The 24,654-nt window shown below is 45.1% G+C and overlaps 1 pseudogene; it reads right to left on the reverse strand.

Moving 5' to 3' along the window:
• Positions 1-575: 575 nt before the first annotated feature.
• LOC136546923 (probable mixed-linked glucan synthase 9) lies at positions 576-3,195 on the reverse strand (annotated as a pseudogene).
• Positions 3,196-24,654: the final 21,459 nt, after the last annotated feature.

Here is a 24,654-nt window from a genome sequence, read left to right on the forward strand (position 1 = left end):
ATTTTTTTCTTTTGTTGACACGTGCAAGTACAACCTGATGGCTCGAGCTCAGCAGGAAGGCTGGTAGCTGCAAAGCTTAAGAATTGAGAAGTTTAGAGTGGAGAGAAAAAAAGTTGTGCATGAACGTGCATGTTTTGCCAATATGTCATGTCAAAGACTGAGTATTATTTCCAGTTTTGTGTCAAGAGTCTTGTTTTGTAATGGTATTATTGTTGGATCCATGATAATAAAGTTGTCTTTGGCAAAGAGGTCAGTGTTTTCGTTGTAATATTGGATTTAGATCTTTTGAAATTATAAGTATTATGCAGGTAAATTATTTTTTATTGTTTGATTTGGATTACCAAATGTCACCGTAGCATTAGCATGGGTATTATAGCAGTTTGTGTGTAATGGGCCGATTCCACGAGTAGACAGGAATGTCTGACCTATCGAAAGCTACAAATACAGTTATACGGTATCTGTTACTTAAAAAAAAAGTTATACGGTATCTTTCCAAAACAGACCTCTTCTGCCGACTGCCATCTTCCAACAATTGTAATCGCGTTGAATCAAGTCGAATCGAATCAAACTGCTGCTGCTAATAAAAATTATCGCTAACACGATGAGCTAAGGTTAATTAGCAAGCAACAGCACCCAGTGAGATGATGAGATCAGTAATCAAACAATAATCAGCTAAACCGACGAGCTCACCGGAGATATGGCGCCTATGCCTGGCCATCCTCTCAGCCAGAGCGCCGCCACGGAATCTGGACCAACTACCGCCAGGACCGCGACGTACGCGAACGCGATGATAATGAGCACGGCTACGAGCAGGACGAAGAGCAGGTAGGGCCTCTTGCTCCAACGCCCCATGATCCCGAGCGCGAACGGGTACAGCAGCAGCAGGACCCACACGTTGAACAGCAGCCCGCTCGCCGCGCCGGCGACCTGCGCGAATGACCACCCGAAGGCGGCCTCCCTCCCAACCGCCACGCCGATGGCGGCGACGTTCACGGCGATCACCAGCACGGTCGGCATCAGCAGCGGCGCCCACTGCACTTGGTACAGCTCCGCGAACCTCTCCCTCGCGGCGGCGCCGCCGCTCGCGGACACCGGCTTCGACGTCAGCTTGAACGGCAGGCCCTTGAGGCCGGCGAGCCTGAGCAGGCTGTGCAGCACCGCCGCCGGGTACACGCACGTTGCGCCGATCATGTAGAACTGCTCATTGCGGCACCAGTCCAGCAGCGTGAGCCCCGCCCACTTGATCTCCACCATGCCGCACACCTCCATCATGGCGATGCCGACGAACAGGTACAACGCGTAGGTCTGGAACGGCTTCTGTATGTAGAACTCGCCGTCGCCGGAGAGCCACATCAGCGGGAGAAGGTCGTAGACGAAGATGAAAGCCACCCCTTGCGGTGCACCCGGAAGCTGGTCACCACGTCCTCCGTCGCGATGTTGTACACCCACCCGACGCCGTTGCCCCACTCCGTCTCGTCCTCGTACACGCAGGTCGCGACGTCGGCCAACTCCGCCACGAGCCGCTCGTCGTCGAGCGACGCTGGTGGCGTGAGGGGCCGTTCCTGGTGCGCGGCCAGTGTCACAGAGTTGATGAACGGCATGGAGTTGCCGAACTGTCTGTGGGGGTTGTCCAGGAGCTTGGAGGCGCCGTCGGGCAGCCACCGGGGCGGGTCGGCGCCGTAGAGCGCGACGCGCCGGAACATGCAGCCGGTGCCGACGTAGGATGGCCCCTGGATGCCGTTGAGGCCGAGGGAGGTGGCGTCGAAGAAGACGCGGTTGTGGTTGCAGCACCGATCCGTGCGGTCGACGTCGTCGAAGCGCTGCGGGAACTGGACGAAGGCGGTGTCGTCGCCGTGGCAGCGGCCGAGCATGAAGCACAAGGCCGCGCGGAACGCACCCGAGTTGTTGATGTAGTGGTCGCAGTCGAAGTTGATGATGAAGGGCGCGTTGGAGAACAGCGCCGAGACGCGCAGCTGCACGTTCATGCCGCCCGCCTTCTTCTGGTGGTCGTACTCGGGCGCTTTTCCCGCGCGATGTACACCAGCATCGGGAGGCGCACGTCGACGGTGCTAAAGTCGAGGGGGCTGGAGGAGCTCGCCGGCGTACCAAGCTGAGGCTCGTCGCCGGGATGGTTCAAAATAACCTGTGCCAGAGGAGCGCATATTCGTTACCAAGTAGGCAAGTACTAATATTTTCCAAGTACTGAAATCCATTTATGGCAGTTTGATCCTCATTCTCGTCTGCAAACTGCCATGTACCTGAACAATGGCGGCGTGTTGTCCTTTCTTGTGGTTTTCAGCCGGCTCGGTCCAAGTGCCAGGCCAATGCGTCCCATCGGCCATGTACGTCGCATGGTCACCACCTCGTTTCGCGTCGTCACGGTGGTTCGCCTCCGCCGACCTCTGTGGAATGTCGGTGAACAGCGCTTGTACACGAGCCTTGAACTCCTCGTACTCCTGGCGAATGCGCCGACGGTCGCCGACGAACTCCCCCGGCGCGTCACCAGCGTACGGCGCGTCCGCCTTTGCCGCGAAGTAGCTCTCAGGTGCCCTCGGCTCGACTCGGTGCTTCCCGCAGAACGGCGTCCACAGCGCGGCGAACCTCGCGGTCTCGAGCAGCGCCTCGTAGTGGACGAGCGACCCGCCGTCGTCGGAGAAGTACGTCGCGTGCCTGTCCACTGGGTAGTCCGTGGCGAGGATGGACAGGACGGAGTTCATGGTGCACAGCACGGGCTCGTCCACGGGGTCCACGGTGTTGATGAACACGTCGACGCCCGGGAGCTGGCTGGAGCTGCCACCGCCGCTGGGAGTGGGAAGATCAACGTGTTGGTTGAGGATCTCGAGGTTGGGGACGCGCCGGATGGGGTTGAGCTTGGACGCCTGGTTCAGCAGCCAGCTGACGGCGAACCAGAAGTCGCCGACCACCGTGACCCACCATAGGACCATGCTGTCCGAGTCCCGGTGCCTAAAGCGCCAGATGAAAAAATGGACGATGACAACCAGTCTGGCCAAGGTCAGCAACCTGTTTCACGGGAATGGGGAAAGAAAGAAAGAATATTAGAAGATGAAAGTGTATTTAAATTTCTGTTATTTTTTTGTAGCCATTTATTTTCATTCAATTTCTTCCTTATTTGAACAACCCATTTGTTTCCATTCCATAATTAATTCATAAATGTTTAAGGTTTCTTCTTTTTTTTTGACTTTTTGACTCTATGCAGCACATAATGATCTTTAGTCTATTAATCTTTTTCCCTTAAACCTATTTGCATGATCATGCAGCTTCCCTGTTTATAATTTTCTATGTCAAACCAAGATCTCTGGATTGTTTACCATGAGGCACTACACTTCTCATTACACGCTATTATTGGTGATCCTTATCCTAATTACAGTTCGATGGGAGAGTTTGCAGAGCTCCCTTTGCTCATACATGTAATCTTCACCAAGACGAGATAATATTATTTTTATCTGTATAGTTTATATAGCTGAGATCTTCGAGTGTTATGATTATGCTCCTATTATCCAGACCATATATATTCTATGTACATTTAGTCACTGATGAATATATTTAACTATATATGAACCCCAGTGAGTAACATCTTCAGTTACGTGTGTTTGTTCTGTGTACGCGGGTCAGTTCGGTCAGCCTGCAGCAGCATCAATGCAAATTGCCCCGATTCACTACGCACAGTAGCCAGTAGAAGTGTATTGGTGTATTGGGCCGATATATATAGAAATAGAGTGTGGGCGCAGCAAAGCGCGCCTACCTGTCTTTACCCATACGCATGCATGCATGCAGCTTTGTGCATGCTAGCTATGGATGTAGGTTGACACTAATAGTTACTCCTTCTCCGGTAATATAGTGCATTTTAGAAATTTTAAGATAAATTAAGAGAGAACATAAAAAATATATGTATTGGATTAATGGTGATTGATTGATAAATAAAAAATAATTAATGCAAAACTAGTTTCTATCTTTTAGAATACATTGTATTTGAGGACAAATTTTAATTGCTAAAATGTACTATATTATAGGACGGAGGTAGGTAGCTGAATCACCAGTATACTTTAGCTCATGCATTTAGTGAGGTCGGAAATAGATGTCGTTTCCGACCGGAGGCAGGCATGTATACAAGGTGCAGGCAAAAGCTACATGTCGAACGTCGTCTAGTTACGACAGGAGGTAGGACTAAACTTGCATCTTAACTACTTGCAGGGATCAATCCACATTCTACAACATCTTTATCAACATGGTAAAATGCACATTGCCTTTGAAACTACTACTGATCGGCTGGCTATTCCGATCGATTAACCAGACCATCGATATTGCAAGTGTGAATAAATCGTCTGACGAAACTCCTGACAGCTTTATTACCAAATAAACTACCAATAATATTAGTCCCATAATAACGTAGTAACGTACCTGTAAGTCTGCAGGAGGATGCCTTTAACGTTGAACGTCCGGTACAGCAGCGGCCGCCGGTAGTCCTTGCTGCCGTCTTCCTCCGCCGCCAGCACCTCCTCCTCCTCGTCGACGGCCACCCAGTACTTCTCTGTCCTTGCTGATGGCGCCGGCCTGCCCCGTGCCGTTGTCGCTGGCCAGCAGCAGGTCGGCGAGACAGCCATTTCCAGCTGCCGGCGAGAGCATGCCTTCCATGACCTGGTGCCCTCACTACTCGATTAAGGTTCTTTGTCGAGTGCTTGAGGTACTCGACAAAGACCAAATTATACTCGGTAAAGAACACACGATAAAAAATTAAACGACAAAGTCCTTTTTGTCGAGTGTCTTTCATCGGACACTCGGCAAAGGTTTTGCCGAGAGCCCCGGTGGCACTCGACAAAGAAAAGCGACCGTCACGGCGCCGGCTCCGTTGACGGTCGCTTTGCCGAGTGCCAACCCTGGAGGCACTCGGCAAAAGATTTTTTATTTTTTTTAAAAAAATTATTTGCCGAGTGCTCTCTATCCGGCCCTTGGTAAAGATGTTTTATTTTTTTTTCTAAAAATTCTTTGCCGAGTGCCCCCTGGCCGGCGCTCGGCAAAGTTTGATTTTTTTTTAAAAAATTCTTTGCCGAGTGCCCTCTGACCGCACTCGGCAAAGTTTGAATTTTTTTTAAAAAAAATCTTTGCCGAGTACCATGGTCATGGCACTCGGCAAAGCTGGAAAAATGGTTTTTCGAGCGCCCATTTTTCTAACTTTGCCGAGTGCTGTGACCATGGCACTCGGCAACGGGGTCCTTTGCCGAGTGCAACACTCGGCAAAGTGACCCAAAACGGCAATTTTTAAATTTTTTTTATATTTCATCATGACAAATAAATTCATACAAACATATATCACATATATATCTCATCCATCCACACATCCATTCGCACATATCACATTCATCACAATATATATCACATATATAATAATAAGTGCTCAAGTCCATCCAAATAAATCCACAAGTCCATCATAAGTCCATCAAAGTCCATAAGTGCATCACAAGTATATCACAAGTCCATCACCAAGTAAACAACAAATGAAAAAAATACATGTATTAGAAATCGAGTTCACGGACCTACGACGGTCGCCCGCCATCTTTGTTCAATCACCTGCAATAAAAAAGAAAAACAAGACGTAATTAGAAATATGTGCAAAAATGAATAAAACATAATTACAAAAATATAGTAATACATGTATTAGAAATATATGCAAAAATAAACAAAACATAATTACAAAAAATATAGTATTACATGTATTAGAAATAATCTTCATGATTGAGATTAGTTGGATCATAGGTCTCGTCATCACTATCAAGGGCCTGTTTAGTTCCCTTCCAAAACGTCAAATTTTTCAAGATTCCCCGTCACATCGAATCTTTGGACGTATGCATGAAGCATTAAATATAAATAAAAAATAAAACTAATTACACAGTTTAGACGAAATCCACGAGATGAATCTTTTAAGCCTAATTAGACTATGATTGGACACTAATTGCCAAATAACAACGAAAACGCTACAGTAGCGTTTTGCCAAAAATTTTGGCAACCAAACTGGCTCCAACATTGTCCAACTCATCAACACTATCTGAAGGAGGAATGCTGTCTTCATTGTCATTGCCTAAACGTAATCGTTCAAGCATTTGTATGTCCTTCAGATTTCGCACCTCGTCTCCAGCGTCCTCGTCATCATCCCTTTCATTGTCTACTTCCATTCCTATCTCTTCGGTTAAGTCTATGTCAAACCTCCCTTGTAGCCCCTCTTCTTGATAAAACTCTTCATCATATGTGTTTGGGTTGAAGTTGTAATCTTCATCGTTCGGTACAGGTAGTTTACCGTGTGGCGATACCTTGTGCACAATAGATCAACCCTTAAGATGCTCGGCGTCTTTGCACGCGTATGACGTATAATAAACCTAGACGGCCTATTGAGCCATAATGTAGGCATCTCTTCCTAGATAGACGGAATCCCATCAAATCTCGACTAGCCCAAGCTTAGGGGTCCGTCTCGTTACTCCAGGATGAAACCAGTGACATTTGAATATGACAGGAGTAAGAGGTTTGGAACCATAGAATGATAGTTCGTAGATTTCTTCAATTCTTCCATAATAGTCGAGTCCATCAGTGCTAGGCATAACAACTCCGCTGTTTGTGGTTTTTTGATTGGGCTGACTCTTCTCGTAGCTTGCTGTGTGAAAACGATATCCATTCACGTCATAACCGGTAAATAACTTGACCCTAATGGCATAGCCGTTTGCAACCTGTCTCAGCTCGTCACTTATAGGCGCATCAGTTTGGGCTTTCTGTTTGAACCAACAAATGAAATCGGGGCTCTCTGGTCCCGCACCTTGTGAAAGAAGGGTATCATTTTCTTGCGGGGTAGGTTGCCTTGATCCATGCCAGGATTGACGAAGAAATTCCCTATACTAATGAGAAACAAGGGGGTTGGACGAAGAAACAAGGACATACGGCGAAATGAAACAAGTTCGTTCAGAACTTACCCAATGAACGGCTGCACCTCGACAAGGTTGGTCAACACATATAGCATGATACTGCGCCACTCTTCATTTTTCAATTGCTTAGTTGTCGATGCACTTGCGCTTCCGAGTTGCCCTTGAAAAAGGCTGAGGTTCGATTCATTTTCGCCAGCATTGTAACAAGGAGGTGGATTATAAACACTAGGAAGGTTCTCAGTGTAGTATTTCTCTGTGAAGTTCGATACCTCCTCTAGAATGTATGCCTCTGCAATGGAAGCCTCAATTTTGGCTTTATTTCTATATTTTTTGCGAAGAGTCTTCAGACATCTCTCGATTAGATAGCACCAACGGTCCTGCACGGGCCCCCCATCCATGCCTCATACGGGAGGTGCACAATCAAATGCTGCATCGGCAAGAAGAAGCCGGGTGGAAAGATCTTCTCCAACTTACAGAGCAACACAGGTGCTGCTTTTTCCAAGTCATCAATGACGGTCCGAGAGAGCTCCTTGGCACAAAGCTGGCGGAATAAGTAGCTCAACTCTGCCAGCTCTTGCCAGATATGCTCCGGGACATAGCCTCGAACCATCGCCAGAAGAAGCCGCTCAATCCATATGTGGTAGTCATGACTCTTCATCCTATTGACTCGCAGAGTGCCTAAGTTCACTCCTCTCTTTAGATTTGCTGCATACCCATCAGGGAACATTAGCGTCTAGATCCATTCAAGTACTTCCCTCCTTTGGTCCTTTTTTCAAGATGAAATCGGCCTTAGGCCTTCTCCAGGTCTTGCCACGACTAGGAGGCTGCATCTCTTGATTTGGTCTATCGCACAATGTTGCCAGGTCCACTCTAGCCTTAAGGTTGTCCTTAGACTTTTCAGTGTCCATGAGTGTTGCCCAAAGTGCCTCGGCGATATTCTTTTCAGTGTGCATTACATCAATGTTATATGGCAGAAGAAGGTCATCGAAATAGGGGAGCCTCGTCATGCTCGAGATATGAGTCCACATATGTTGCTCACCATATCCCACAAAACCACCTTCTTCATTGGGCACGAGAGCATCTATCTGAGCATGAACCTCGGCACCAGTCATCATCTGCGGTGTAGGGTTTGTCACTTTGACACCTTTCGTAGAGTTCTTGATGTCTTGTCTGAATGGATGGTCAAGAGGTAGGAATTGACGATGTCTGTCGAACGACGAATACTTGCCACCCTTCTGCAACCAAATGAACCTCACACCTTCCTTGCATATTGGGCATGAGAACTTCCCGTGAACACACCAGGCGTAGAATATCCCATACGCCAGGAAGTTGTGCAGGGAGTAGTGGTACCAAACGTGTATTTTGAAGGTTGTCTTTGTAGCTCGATCGTATGTCCATACCCCTTCGTCCCAAGCATGGACCAATTCATCAAACACAGGCTCCATGAATACACCCATATTACTCCCTGGGTGTCCAGGAATTATCAACGACAAGAATACGTTATGTCGTTGAAAGGAGACACTAGAGGAGATTAAGGGGGATAACGAAGATGGGCCAACATGTGTATGGGGCAGCCATAATTCCATAAGGATTGAACCCATCTATTGCCAGCGCGACACGTACATTCGAGCCTCATCTGCTTTGTCATGATGTTTGTCATTAAAGCGGATCCAAGCTTCACCATCGGATGGATGTACCATCTTATCAGGATTGTATCGTTTGCCATTTTTGTGCCATGTCATCTGTTTCGCGGATTCCTCGGTCATGTATAGCCATTGGATCCTCGGTAGGAACGGAAGGTACCGTAGGATTTTCACGGGGATCATAAGTGGCCTCTTCTGTCCATCATCAAAGTCTACCTCCAGGTACCTAGAGGATTTATACTTTGGATAGAACTTTGCATGCTCGTGTTCTTTCCTAAATAGGATGCACCCCTTCGGACAAGCATGTATCTGCTCATACGGCATCTTAAGTGCACGAAGGAGTTTCTGTGACTCGTACATGCTCTTTGGCAAAATATGGCCCTCCGGAAGTAGGGTGCCAATCACGGCCAACATCTTATCGAAGCCTTCTCGACTCAAGTTTAACTCGGACTTCAACCCCATTAAGCGTCCAATGGCATCCAGTTGAGACACTGTTGACCGATCCTGAAGGGGTTTCTGTGCTGAGTCCATCATGTCATAGAACGCTTGTATGGCTGCCTCCATCTTCTCCTTCTCACGTCCCTCATCGAACTATCCATGGTGAAAGTCATCTAACATGTCTGCTACCTCGGCATCAGCATCAAAAGCCTCCACCCGTGGTCTCACCACCTCCTCTCTCATACGATGGGCTTCACCATGGTGGACCCACCGGGTGTAGTCCGGCATAAATCCATTCTTCACAAGATGTTTACCCATTTCCACCTTATTTACCCTTCTCATGTTTCCACATTTGCTGCAGGACACAAAACTAGGCAATGTCCTTTAGCAGCCTTGCCAAATGCACTGTTCAAGAAAGCATTGGTCTTGTTCATCCATTCATTGGTGTAATCACTCTGACTTCTTCGGCCCATGTACATCCACTGACGGTCATCCATCCTCTAACATATGTATCACCGAGCAAAGTAACCATCAATTGCATCTACATGGTGTTCCTACTGTCTAATAGGTGAGGATAGGTCCTAATCCCACCCGCAGATACGTAGATGAGGTTAGTCTCCATGCTCTACTCCTATCCGAGATAGAATTTCAGTAGCACTTCCCTGCTGTTCTCCAGATACATGTCCTGCCAAAGAAGAGTGCGTATCCGGAGAACAACAGGGAGGTGATGCTGAAACTCTATCTCGGATCGGAACAGACCATGAAAACTAACCCATCTACGCATCCGCAGGCTGTCCAAAAAACATGGACAATCCAAAACAGATACGGTCGTAGATATGCAAAGATTTGCATACCTCCAACCGTATCTCTTTCGAACGGGAGACGCCTAACTGAGTTACGCGATCTACGACCATGATACGGAAAGAGGGGTTATACCTAGGGTGGCGGTGGAGTCAGGCTAGCGGGGCCATGGCGGGTCGGTGTAGTGGTGAGGCGACGCGGTGCAGGCAGACCCGTAGCGGCGAGGAAGACGATCGGGGTCGCCGAGATACTCCGGCTCGGCTACGACGGCTCTTCTCTGCAAAAAAAGAACAAAATACTATCTCAGTTCAAAATTTTGGCAGAACCTCCCCTGCACGGTGAGGTATCCAAAACCTGCAAAAAAACATACGGCACGATGGCCGACAACCACATATACATATGCATTCAATTCAACATATCATTGCCAAGTCACATTCATCCACCACCACCATCGTCGCCGCCGCCACTCTACTCTTCTACTACTACAACCACCACCACCACCACCTATTACTACTACTACCACCACAACCACCAAATGTACTACTACTATCACCACCACAACCACCTACTACTACTACTCTACCGAACTCTACTTCTACTAAAACATACTACCACTGCTACTCTACTACTCACCTATGGTGTCGGGGGCTGGGAGGGCGTCGGGGTCGGCTGAGGCGCGCCAGGGACGGGGAGAGGATGGCCGCGGCGGTCGGGGGCGCGCCGAGGACGGCCGGGGGTGAAGGTGGTAGGGGCACGTCGGCGGGGGCGCGCCGCCGTGCGCGGGCGGTGAAGCGGCGGGGGCGCGTCGACGGGGTGGGGCGGGCGGGGCAGGCGAAGGCGGTGGGGGCATGCCGGCGGGGGCACGCCGCCGTGCGCGGGGCGGGGCGGGACGGCGGGCCGGCCGGGGCGGCGCGGGAAGGCGGCGCGCGCGTGTGCGTGTGTGCGTGTGTGGGAGGGAGGGAGGCCGGTTTGTCTAAGTGGATGGGCCGTTTGCCGAGTGCCCCGGTCTAGCACTCGGCAAAGGAGTGGTTTGTAAGCATCGTACGTGATAACGTGCACCAAACCTTCTCAAATTTTTATCACATCCTCCACATACGATATCATGACATCTCGACAAGTTTCATGATTTTCGGACTTCGTTTGCATTTTATAGAATTTAAAAATAATTCATCTGCAAGTTCATGGTCATGTTTCGTGAACAAGATGTTCGAAATTTCGGGTCCGTTCCTAGATACGGCCTCACACTATACTAAATACCATAAATATCATTTTTTGAATAATTAAATTCCATTATTCGATGCACGTGCAGTTCAAATTTGCATTTTCCGAAAAAAATCAATTAAATGAAATAAATTAACTAAATATCGCAAAAAGCCATAAAAATGTACCAAATTTTAACATGGAGTCTCATGTACTGTAGGAGGACTCGAGAAAAAAATTGGAGTTCAAAAGTGGGGACAAAATAGTTTGCCGTTATTCTTTGCCGAGTGTCAGGGTCTGGCACTCGGCAAAGAAGTGGTTTGCCGAGTGCTTACCCGCTGGCACTCGGCAAACCTGGACGGCAGGCGGCGGCCGTTACCTGACGCCGCTTTTTGCCGAGCGCCAGGGTTTGCCAAGTGCCTGACACACGTCAAAAAAGGCTTTTGCTGAGTGTCTGGCTTTGCCGAGTGCCTGACACTCGGCAAAACCTTCTTTGCTGAGTGTATATCTTTGTCGAGTGTCCGACTTTTAGCCCTCGACAAAGGATCTGTTTCCCGTAGTGCCTGCTGCGGCTACTACCAGCGCGCTAGCTACCTCCCAAGTCCCAACCCTGAGCTCTACCTCTACTCTATGAGACTAGAGGCGCTGAGGTATGCGGTAGCTAGAGCTGTGCGGAGGAGCGCTTGTACACAGTGTGCGCACGGATCGGAGGGAGCAAGCTAAGTACAAGGCACTCACAAATTTTATACGCAGAGGGAAACACGTAAGTGAGCTATTGGAATATGATCCGAATTCTAACATGAGTCTTGCGAGGATCCGAATTCTAACCTGAGTCTTGCGAGGACGCCTGGAGAACCCGCAGTTCAGGTTATGTTTATTAACGGATTTGTTTCTATATTTGACTGCAGTCAGTCCGTCCTATAAATATATCTCGTAAGCCGCATGGACAGAGTTGAAGATTGCTGGTTGGCGCCCATAATTTTTTTTCGCAAGGGTTTTCCATGTAAAAATCTGCATCTCGTGTTTGATCTTATTTGCATTATTTGCTAACATGAGTAGACTTCATGGAAGGAGGGATCAGAGATCGAGTTGCCAGACACCGAGACTCAAACGAGGAAGCGTGCTGCGTGCGTATCGGTTGAATACAGTATAAACATCAAAATGGTGCAGCTTATTCTCATCCATTAACAGCGTATTTGGTTTGACAGATCATGAACTCCTCCGGCATCAGGTGAACCGCGCCGAAAGCTCGAAACCATAATGAATTCGTCCGTTGGTTCCTCACGATCGCTTGTGCTTTACTCTCCGTGGAAGCACTCAGTGTGCGGTTCAACACTGAGAACCAATTAATTAACATTGTTTGCTTGAGGGACGCAAGGCAGGTTATTCACAAACCCTAAAAAGTTAAGCCTATTTATGGGTTCACATAAAACCCATCTTGCATTTCTAGTCAGCCTCGGTTCTAAGATCAGATCATTCCAGATCACCTGAAACTTTGCACACAGCTCTAGGTGCAGTTATGTTCTACATACGTGAAAAGTTTTCACTTTCAAGTTCCACCAATTCGATCACTTTTTTTTTTCTTTTTGAGAATTTTGAATACAAGGAAACCTTAAATCCGCTTTCACTCTCAAGAGCGACTCATGCTATATGTGGACTAGAACGGAGGCAACCGGCTATGCATGCATATGGCTGACTCACCGCCGTTACAACAACTAATGAAAGGCAGCCCGGCCCATTGCATGTCGCCATCAATCAAGCTTCTACTAACGAAAGGAGTAGCTTGATTGATGGCGACATGCAACAGAGATGCTGCCACCACTGCCACTGAACTCCATGCTCAGGTGCATTAACTAGGTCTGTTGCGGCCCTTGATGGCTAGTGCCAGTTTGGGAACAAGTCACGAATGCCTATGATCCGGTTGGTTTAGTAGCATCTCCTGTGATAGCGACTTTTACAGTACTGCTGTTGTTGCCTTGGCGGTTTGTCTCTCCCGGCAACTGCAAGTTCGGCGATGCAATGTGTGGTTGGGTGTGTGGGTTTGGGAGGTGGAGCACTTTGTCATGAAGGCCCTGCCTGAGACCGGCATTGATGACGTCTCCAATGTCACACTCCTTGTTGTTACAAGCTTTCTCGTGAGATCCTTTACCCCCTCGAGTCTCGGTTGAAAAATCTCAGCCATTCGGTTAGCATTAGCCACATATGTGGACGTCTTTCTCCTCCTAGAAGACATTCTCTCGTCCTAAGCTCTTTGCTTATTTGCTACGGCGTGTGAGGTGGCATTATATTTTTTTTATGCTTTGTTGGCTTGGTGCAGCGGTGTTTATCATGGTGGTTGTCTTGGTATCGTATTCACCGCGAGGGTGATCATTTTTGTTTGGTGTGCATTGTTGTATATTGCTTCTTCTCTATTCATACATGCTATTATAATTTTCTTACTCGTAGCTTTTGGAAGAAAAAAAAACTAAAATGGAATTACGATTTTTGACTAGCACACACTTGCACTAGGAATCTGTTGGAACTTGAAAATGCATATAAAATCTGATATTATTTTTATCTTTATAACATGATTGAATTGGAACTTTTGAAACTTGCATGCATATACAAGATAATCCGTGTTGCTAGAGTCGTGCAAAGTTTTTTTTCCCCAACTTCTTGTTATTTTAACTGATTTGCATCATTCCACCTTCAGCTTAGAGCATGTTTGCTGATACTAGGGACTAATTGTTAGCTGCTAAAAATTAGCCCTAGGTGATCAAAATAGGAGGGCCATCATGTGGTCTAAAAATTAGCAAAGTCCTTGGCTAGTTGTTAGCCTATTAGCCAAGCACAAACTAACTAAAGAAGGGCTAATAGTATTAGATATTTAGGCAAATTTAGAAACATTCTAATCCATAAACTTATAAAGATATTGTGACAATTATGTGCATGTGTGATCTACCAGCAATCGCCTCATACATGCTAATCATATTGATCATATGAACAAAGATAAAGACTAGGATGTATCCTGTAGTACGGACCAGTGTCGAGGGCACCAGTGACACTGTTACTTGGGTCAACCATGACCAAGTCTGTTCATGATCAAAAGCTAATGTAGTGCAGGGAGAAAGTCGTGTACACATTCCCATTTGCCTTGTGCCAACCACCAGGAAGTAGTTGTACCACTGGGAACAGGCAGTGAGCAATCACATGGAGTGCTCCACAGAAACCTGATTGTCTGTACACCTATTTAAATGCTATACATAGATTGTGGTTCTGGAGGCATATTTTCCCAACACTTGTGCACGCATGAGGTGGGATGTGGAAACTAGAAAGCAAAAAAAAAAAAAAAAAAAAGAGGAAGAGAGAGAGAGAGAGAGAGAGAGAGAGAGAGAGAGAGAGACTGATTTTTTTTTTCACTTAGTTGTTAGTGTTCGTACACAAGACTAAAGGCAAGTGTTTTCTCATAGGTGCCGGCGAAAAAGGTCCAGATAAGGGGATGAACTTGGACGTCACGCCATGAACGTTCATGTAGGCGCTCATCAATTATAAGTAACCACAACCATAATCGGAGTTACTAGTAACCATAACCATTATCGTGACTGTTATACGTTCAACCTTCAATCACAATCAATCATCATCAATCCTCGACTGAGCATGTGCACGCTAATGCTCACGTTGAAATGTCCTAATGGCTAGAGGGGGTGAATAGTCTATTAAAAATTCTATAACAACACTAAGCCAAGAGGTTAGACAATTATGAGACGAAGCAAGTGTTGCGCTAGCCTACTAAAAAATGCAAGCCTCCTATCCACAATTCTAATTGCTATGATCTCTAATTCACACAAAAGCTAGGTCACTACACTCTAAGTTAGTGAGCTCTCAAAAACTAACTAAAGAGCCTCACTAACCAAACTAACAAGACACAAAGCTAGTTATACTAAAGAGCTTAGCTACACTAGGAAAGTAAATGCAAGAGAGGTAGAGATGTTTATACCGCCGTGGCAAGTGACAATCAATCAATCACAAGAGAATCCCGGGACAATGAAGACACAATGATTTATCCCCAATGTTCACTTGCTTGCCGGTAAGCTACGTCCTTGTTGTAGCGATTCACCCACTTATAGGTTCACGCGCTAATAGGCATCACATGCCTAACCCGCAATCGGATGCCGTACAACCAACACAAGATGTAGATCCACAAGCTACGAGTAATCCACTAGAGTACCTTTTGGCTCTCTGTCGGGGAAAGGTCAAGAACCCCTCACAATCACCACGATCGGAGCCGAAGACAATCAGCTTCCTTCACTCGACGATCCTCGCTGCACCAAGTCGTCTAGGTGGCAGCAACCATCAAGAGAAACAAGCGAATCCCGTAGTGAAACACAATCATCAAGTGCCTCTAGATGCAATCACTCAAAGCAATGCACTTGGATGCTCTCCAATCTCACCAAATGATGAATTAATCAAGTAGGATGAGTGAGAGAGGAATGGCTAGGCTCACTAGGGTGTGTTCTCAATAGAAATGGCCAAGAGAGTGAGCCCAAGCTGACCAAGGGGCTTAAATAGAAGCCCCCACAAAATAGAGCCGTTAAGTCACATAAGTGACCGTCGAACTCGCTGGCACGGGCCGTCGGACCCTCTGACGCTCGGTCCGATGCCTTTCCGCGTCCACTCCCGATATGCGACGCGTCCCGTTTGAATCAAAGTGACCGTTGCCGCGCAACGTCTCACTACCGCACTGTGATCACCACCGTCGGACCCGTGCCTCAGACTCACCATTAGACTCCACACAGGGAGGGTCCGACGCAGTCCGAAGAGGTTCCAGAATGGTAAAAACCATCGGACACTAGTCCGACACCACCGTCGGATGCAGCCCCCGGTCCGACGCTGCCACGCGTCACGCCTGCGCTCACTCACACGCGCAGCACTGAATGAACAGTGCACACGATCGGTCCGACGCCCCCGTGAGCCTCGGTCCGATGATGCCTCCGCTCTACGCGCGTGTTAGGGTCAGCCATCGAACTCTGCCGAGCAGGGTCTGACGCTCCGAGAAGCAGGGTCTGAAGCGCCTGACTTCACTCTTTTCAAGTGCGACCACTTCACCCTTGTGCATGCGTGCCAACCTCAATTATTCCACCACATGTGTACGTGAGTTAGCAACATTCTAAGCCAATTCCCAAGGGTGTTAGCACTCATTGGATCTAAATGCATGTGCAATGAATTAGAACATCTAGTGACACTTTGATAACCGTATTTCACGAGGAGTTCAAACCCTCTTAATAGTATGGCTATCTATCCTAAATGTGATCACACTCACTAAGTGTCTCGATCACCAAAACAAAGAGCTCCTATCAAATATACCTTTGTCTTGAGCTTTTTGTTTTACTCTTTCTTCTTTTTCAAGTCCGAAGCTTGATCATCATCACATGTCCACACCACCATCATGATCTTCATCCATTTGCTCCACCACTTTGGAGTGTGTACTAACCTATCTCATGATCACTTAGAGCAAAGGATTAGTACCTAGAGTTTCATCAATTCACCAAAACCAAACTAGAGCTTTCACACGTGTGTCACGCCTCGCCATAGCAGGACTCAACTCAGTGTGCACGCGCGGGTGGCATGCTAGCTTTTCACCTCTCTCGACTTCACAACATGTGCACACACATGTCACTTATTTAACTTGAGTCAACATTTAGTCAAAGTCCCATGTGGGACTAAGAATTTAATGCACTTGACATTTAATATTGACCTTATGATTTATTTGATTTTAATTGAATTAAAACAACCAAGCCTAATAAAATTTAACAAAAAGTTCATTGTTATGGTTGTATATGCTCCCTTCGTCCTAAAAAAATACAATTCTAGGTATGAATCTCGCATGGCTTATGACTATACATTGCCAATTGAGTAGCTCGGCCCAACATGGCATGGGCCCATTTAAGCACGGCCCATTTAGACATGAGCCTGATAGGCACGAGTGACTCAACATGTTGTGTCATGCTATGCAGCCAATGGGCTCCACCCGAGGCCCAGCCACGACACTAAGTGTAATTAGTCGTGCCATGCTGGGCCAGTATGCCCCACAGTCCTAATGGCCATGCTGGTCCGATAACACATCTTAACAAAAGAAGGTCAAAAATAACATGTTTGCATCTTCTGTCTTCATAGATCAATCAAGTATCTTAGAACCATAAAATTTCCAAAGATTCATTCACAAAATTAAAAGAGGTCATGGTGGATCACGTAGTACATTGCCTGCTCGTCAACTACTCCCTCCCTGGTCCTTATGCTCACGTCTACCGAGTAAAGTCTAGGCGCAGGAGAGCAGATGGAGGCAGGTGGGTAGCCTCAGGTTGGGAAGGCGACATACTGGTAGTGGCAAAGCTAGAGTAAATTAGAGGGGGTGCCTTTCTCTTATAGGTATGAAAATTTGATCTACAACCATGGTAAAAATTTATTCTTAATAGAGGTTTTCAAATTTCTATGGATGCATGGGCACCCACAAGCTACTATGTAGCTTCACCCCTGCTGGTGGGGTGGGCGTCGCCGCACCAAGCGGATGAATAGAAGGGGTGAGTCTTAGGCTCAGAGTCAGAGGGGGTGACCAAGCGGGTGGCTGTGGCACCCTAGGTACGAACCTGATCGACCCACCTCGTCGAGACCATGACGAAAGCAATCAGGCAACCACCACTGAACAAAACATGCACCGGGGCTACAAATACATGTCATTTCTATTCTTTATCATTCATGAGATTAAATGGACAAAACAATAATACAAGTAGGGCAGTACCAGCACCGGTACTAGCAGCAAAGTCGAGGCTGGCGGTCGTGCAAGGGGGGCTTGGGCACACCAGGAAATGGCCAAAAGGGGAAGATGAGTAGTGAGATGGAGGTAGAGCGGGAGATCAAAGTCAGAGGGGGTAGCCAAGCAAGCGATCAGGGAATATGGGGAGTAGGGTAGAGGCGGAGAGGGAGTGGCTAGAAGCCCTATGTGTTGGTTTTGGTAATTGAGACTACTAGTGGACTAACCTCTTTGCGCTAAAGTGTGTTTAGGCTAAGGTTAGGTCCACACCATGATGGAGAGCAAGGTTGAAAGTAGGTGTTGACGGTCGATAACATCAATCATAAACTATCAACATATCCTGCATATGTACTTAATTTCATCACCAAACATAGGAATAGGGGTTTAAACTAATGAATTCCACGAGCTTTGGTGAATATGTGAATGTAGGAGGATTTATCCAGAAAACAACCCCTAGGACCATCGCCATACTCTCCAAACAAGCAAACCAACATTAGAAACCTATAGAAAACAACTCAAGACAGAGTCTAGAAGCTTCCACCAGAGGGTGGGACCCACCTATCACAGAGACAGGCCGGCCGGTTGGCCCCACCTATAGGCCGGCCGGCCTATGGGTCCCACAGGTCAGCGTCTCCTTTCTACATCGGTTATCCCCCGCCTTTGAGAGTCTATCTCCGCTATTCATCAAGGTTGGTTCATCCAACGGTGATCGAGGGAGTTGACGCGGATCAATGACGTGGCAATGCCTTGCCTCCTACTCCATCTCTCCTATATATAGCAGCCCCTACCCCCCTCCCTGGAGACACCTTGGAAACCCTAAATCATATCTTTGATTCAGATCAAGACACACCAGGAGGATTAGGTCTAGAGCTCTCCAATGTAGTAGATTAGTAGCTTAGGAGTGAGGCTCGAGTTGGGCTCATGCTCAAGTTCCGGATCTAGTCTTGGAGGCTCAGCAAAGCCTTGTATCTTCACTTCTACATATTGTAAGACTTATTATCAATTCATCATATTCCTATCTACATGGCTATGCTTACTTTTAATATGTATCTTGCTTAGTTGAGGTTATCATTACTTTTGTGTGCGGGTTCATAGAGCGCTTAGCTTGCTAGTTTACCATGGTTGGGTTAAGTAGCTGAGCCCCGTGTAAGCATGGTGCTTTATACGATGCTCTGCCTATGAATACACCCTATTCTCTGGTTGTATGGTAGCAGTGGAAGGTGACAACCCCATCTATCCTTCGTAGTCCATACCGAATTGAGCAAGTTCTTAAATTGTAGGACCGTAGTCGCACCAGTAGAGTTATCTTTTGCGGATGCTCTACTGTCTAAACGGCGTCCTGAAGTGAACAAGATTAGAGTTAGTCTTAGCTATAGTTGGGTGTATATATACTTTGTCCATGTAATAAGAGTATCATAGGAATCTACCTCACCTGTTGTTCTCCTGAGTTGACTAGTTTACATTATCTTAGTGATCTATCCCCTGAGTGTCATTATGCTTTATTCCTATCATTACATTCACCCCTACTTTAGCTATGCTGGTATGTTGATTAGTAGACATTCCTTTGTTATCCAATAAATCTTTACTCCATTGTTTCCCCGTGGTAAAATATAAATAACAATACCTGGAATACTCCCGGTAAAATGCTACAATGGTATTCTGTGCGCTTGCGGAATCCTTCATATTCTATTTGCACTTATAAATACCAACAAGGATTTTTTGGTGCCGTTGCCGGGGAAACAATTGGCGTAAATATTTAGATCGTTAACATACCACTAGCTTTAGTAGGATTACTCCTATTTTGTTGAATTGTGGAATAAGATAGGACAACAGACACCGTTTTGACCTTCCAGCTAGCTTCCACAAGAAAAGAAGAAACATTGAAGAACCCCAGGGTGCCTGAAACATTCATAATCCACCAATACCGGAACTCTGCCATCTCATAGGTTTGTATAGACACACACACACACACACACACACACACACACACACACACACACACACACACACACACACATATATATATATATATATATATATATATATATATATATATATATATATATATATTCTCTAACCATGTGTAGATTGGAGAAAAAGGCCGACGTCACAAGAATTCAAATCACATCTCAAGTGACGAATACAGACGCTGCACTACTCACAAATTCCATCATGTGAGTCATGGTAAGTATGATCAATAAAGTTGAGATAGTCTTGCTCATGGACTTTAAACTTGATGAGTAGTTATCTTTTAATTTTTGCATATCATTGCATGTTTACTTTAAATGATTCATGCATCCACTTCGTTTAGTTTGAATTCTCTCATATCAAATCCACAACATGTTTAGTTCCATGAATATATCCATACCACTTGCATCCTTTATCTTAAAAAAATCACCCACCATGATCATACTCTTTCATCTCCATCTCAGTAAATCTCTAAAAGGGCTTTCATGCTCCCTTTGTCTGCCATAGTATGCTTTGGTTTGGAAGTAATGGAGATACTTCCAAAGGCTTTTTAAATTAAGCATGGTGCTTAGGTTAAATAGTCTACCTTAATCAAATTAGACATGGAGTTTAGTTTGGTTATTAAACTAAAAATTGTTTGTGTAGACACTGTATATTTTGTTGGACTAACCCCTGTAGAAAACTCTCAAATTCAATCTGGGTAAGTCTAGAGATGAATTCACATCAGAGATAAATCAAGTCATGCGATGAACTCCAACAACTCTGTGCAAAAGAAGACACAGCTCATACTTCATTGAAGGAAGAACTGTGAGTATCAAAATTCATTCACTTTGTCTTTTGCTGCAAGTTACCTTTGCCTTGAACCATTCTTGAATGCAGTGGACAAATAAAATTTGATAAACAAAACCTATGCTAAAGTAAACCTAAAACCATCTTTTCATTAGCATAGAGGAAAATTACAAAAGTTATGGACAACAACCCATGTTTCAAATTCATTGTATTCCCTCGGGTATGCGTCCACTAACATTTTGTAGGAAAAATCAATAAAAGCTATGCATGTTCATGGTTTGGTATGAACCTACGAACCCAAACCAAACCGTCCCGTTAGCTATGGAACAAAGAGAAATGAGATGAGTGCCACAAAAAGGATCTACAATAGAAGTACTCACTCATAGAAAGTGGACGAATAAATCAACAGGCCACAAGTAACGTCGAAGGCAACCTAGCATTTCTAGGACTCAAGCTAGGAGGTTGATGAGAAGCAGGGTGCAACTCACCTCATATCAGGTAATCTGATGTCTGCTTTCATCACCTTCGAAGATACCATCTCGCACGTCGTCAACAAGGACAAGACATCAAGATGCCACTACATCACGGTGTATATTCTCGTGCTAACAGACATCATCAATCAATGGTTCACTGCCGACTATGTCTCATGAGACCATGAACAACCACGGTTGCAAGATGACATCCTTAAGTCATTGGAGATGAAGCTTTCATGCAAGTACCAATGAGGTTCCTTCCTTGACCATCAAGATGGCTGGCGTATCGCTAACAAAGAAAGAAGAAAAACTCTCCGCCATGCTGCTGGATGACAAAGACAAGCAAGGAGGAACTTGAGTTTGCATCTCCAATGAACCCCAACTCGTCAATCAAGAATCAACAAAAATCAAGAAATGTTGACGGGAGAAGAGGATGCAATTGTCCGTATTCTCAGGATCAGATGGTGCAAAGAAAAGCTAAGTGCAAGGGAGAGGTCCTACTCAATGGACCTAAAAACCATGAGTCCTCGCCGACGGTGTCGAGTGACATAAAGTTCATGTGTGGGGGAGGAAGGCCAACTTTTCCATAGTTAATACAACCCTGCTCTTCTTCTTCCCATGCTCCCGTCGCTCTGGCGCGCTAGTTTACAATCCCTCTACTCAATATTGCTTTTGTTTCTATAAGTTTGAATATGTTTACAAATTTCATACATGAAAATCAAACTTAAGATGTAAAGTAAAATCAAACTTTGCGAGAAGGAGCTTTTGTGACAATTAAGGCACATTATTTAAAAACATGGGACAAATATTCTATGCTAAGTAAAATGTTAAAACCAACTCTGTTATAGCATAGAGCTATTATAGCATAGAGCTATTATAGCATAGAGCTATTATAGCATAGCGGATGACCTTTAGCTCTATGACAACACTATTCTTGCTTTGAATCATTTGCATATTCCTTCGGGTATGTGTTGTCTACTAATCTTTTGCAGGAATGAAACAATGAGTGGAGCAGATGGTCCAAACAAAGTGTCGAGATCCATAAAAGAAAGGACAAAAGGATGGCATGATAAAAGGATGAGAAAGAAGGAGTGTGACATAGGAGACAAGATGCTCATGAACAGCTCAAGCAAGGAAAGCTTCAAGCAGAAAGAAAAGGTCACCACACAAGTCATCTATCCTTCATCACATGGTGTCATCATGCTCCAATGATGAAGGTAACATCCTAAGGTAAATGGACATTATTTAAAAAGCTTCCCTTTGATCTTGGTATTCACATGAATAAAGAAACAAACACGTTTGAGTTACAACTTTGCTTGATCCAACCTGATTAATTCAACATGTTTTGTTCCTTAAGTTTGTTCATAGCACTACTTTCTTGATCTCATAGTCTTAACCAAATGAGCTAAAATATTGCATATCTTATCCTTGGAAGATAGTCATAATCATGTAAGGTTTGACACATTATAGACAGTCCTTCCATAGATTAAGCAATTTCACTCTTTTTGACAAATATATTCAAATGCCACATTAATACTCATCTTTCTGATCTTATCACCCATGCTGTAAGAATGAATGCACATAACATCAACCATAACATGATTCGATGTGCCTAAGGCTAGAGAAGAATAAATGAAATTTTGGTTCTGTTGGTGTTTTTTCACCAACAGAGCCCATGCCCTTGATCTCTACCTTGTCTTCATGAGCAGAACACACTTTGAGCAAAGTGTGGGGGAATCAATCCCCCAAATTCTACAAGTGGAAGTTCTAAACCAACAATAATGATGCACTCAAGATGTCGCTAGTTTTTACTATAGATGGTTGACTTCATAATGCTGAACAAAGAGGGAGAACAAGTCAATAAGGAAGCACCTGTCAAACCAAGATCAAATTGAAAATCAAGACGGGTTTGATAGAAGAAGATGGCACCACCATTGGAAGCGCCACCACAAGAATCCTCATCTTCAAGAGCGAACCGAGTGGGCATCAGGGAGGACACATGCCTTTCTCTGGCCGAGGGTATCATGACTCTCAGGAGGCCTACCACTGCTTAGACAATAGAATAGACAAATGATGCCATACAAGGTACATTACATAATCATGCATAATGGCAGGTAAGCATGGGACACGAGATGGCCGACCTCTAGCAACAACAGCAACAACAAAAATCAAAATTGGGAGGCTCTGTTCCAGCACCTCCACATCTAGCCATCTCGTTGAGCAACCACGACAACAACCAGCTTGGGGGAGAAGGCATCCCTCGTGTATCCAGGTAAGTATTTTTTTTCTTTTATTATTCTTAGTTTGCTTTAATTTGTTTTTAAAGAGCTGAATAAAATAAAAAGAGACTCTGAAGATAATCTCTTAAAATAGAAATGATGAATAGTTGCTTTGTTGTAATTCCTTTCAAATAATTAGTTTTCAGCCTTGAATTCTCCCGAGTTTTGGATAAGATTATTTTGATATAAGGATTTACTCTAAACTTGAAACTCATGGGTAGCATATGCTTAATCTAAGTCTAGGTAATTGATGGATATGATATGAGAATGTCTGAGCTGTTGTTTATCTTGTTCCAAGTGACACTAAAATTCTAGAGATTTCTTTTGAAAAACAAAAAAAATGCTACATGATAAGTTCCTGTATGACAAAACTTGAATTCCGACCAGAGCCATACATGTTATTTAGACTAGGAAAACTTCCACATATATGCTGCTTGTTTTGCATTGAGTTTTGTCAAGCTTTGTTGACCCTTATGAGAGGTTTGTCATGCTCTTAAAATCAAGATCACGTGCACTCCACCCAAATATGCACTACTCCTACACTGGGGGTAGGCGCAAAAACATGCCTTCCATCTAGATCCACCCAAAAATATTTTACTCCTACACTGTGAGTGAACACACAAATGTGCTTGATAGTTTTTTCCATCCACCAAATAAATGCTCCAAAGTTCTTGTTGCTATCTCTCAAAAGTTTTGTTGTAGAGAAGAGGCATGGGCTATGCAAAAGTTATTCACATAAAAAGGAAAAAACAGAGAGTTGAAAAAATGGACAAGTGTCCGAGATATCTAAAACAATGGGTACTCAGATGCCCGCTTGAAAAAAGAAAGAGATGAATAAAATAGCCCATGTTCTCTTGCAAAAATATTTCCAAGTTTCAAAAGAGAGAGATGTTTTCAAGGAACAAAGTAGAATTAGGTTAGCAACCTCATATATCCGCACACATGCACATCTTGATTTGATTGTATGACTCAACTCTCTTTGGATCTGAGGTTTGACTTTACAATGTATGCATTGCAAGTATGCTCTTTCATGCTATTCCACTCCTATGAGCTCCACATAAGCCTTAGTTATAGGAAGAGAAAGGCATAACACTACTATTGCCTTGGTGAGGATTCACAAATATCACATATATTGAGAGACTTGAGAGTGTCATACAATGGAATCTCTGAGTTTTATTTTGAAAACTTATAAATAAAAACTCTGGAACAATGGTGGAACAAAAAACTTGAGACAGTGCTTGACTTGATTGTTCTGTCTTTCAATTACTCAAGACCCAAGTGAAGGCTAAGAATCCCCATGGATGAAGGTAATATGGGTAAGTTTGAAAGTCAGATCAGTTTATTCTAATC

Source organism: Miscanthus floridulus, chromosome 3 (assembly GCF_019320115.1).
Source record: "Miscanthus floridulus cultivar M001 chromosome 3, ASM1932011v1, whole genome shotgun sequence".
Lineage (NCBI taxonomy): Eukaryota > Viridiplantae > Streptophyta > Magnoliopsida > Poales > Poaceae > Miscanthus > Miscanthus floridulus.